This window comes from Arachis ipaensis, chromosome B04 (assembly GCF_000816755.2).
Source record: "Arachis ipaensis cultivar K30076 chromosome B04, Araip1.1, whole genome shotgun sequence".
Classification (NCBI taxonomy): Eukaryota; Viridiplantae; Streptophyta; class Magnoliopsida; order Fabales; family Fabaceae; genus Arachis; species Arachis ipaensis.
This window is the reverse complement of record NC_029788.2, coordinates 1,639,391-1,639,781: the sequence shown is the minus strand read 5'-3', so window position 1 is coordinate 1,639,781 and position 391 is coordinate 1,639,391.

Genomic DNA, 391 nt, shown 5'->3' with positions numbered 1-391 from the left:
TAAAACATTCAAAAATATTTGCATATAAAATTTATAACATATTATTTTTTTTTAATGAATTGTATAATAGTTATAAAAAATTAATCATTTTACTTATATCTATCTTAAGTTAATACATTGTAAACGATAACTTATCAAAATTAGTATGGAACTAAATTACGGATAAAAAGGTAGTCGTCAACAAAACATCCACTTAATGCAATGATTTAGAACGGGTCAAACACAAATGATATATATGATGTTGCAATATATCCTAATGCATCTACTAATTAATAATAGATTGATTCCACTAATAATAAATTAAACAAAACTTAAGATGAACTTTACCTTCTAAGTATTTTAGTTAAAAATTGTTAATAATTAATAATAGTTTAAAGTGATATTAAAGTAT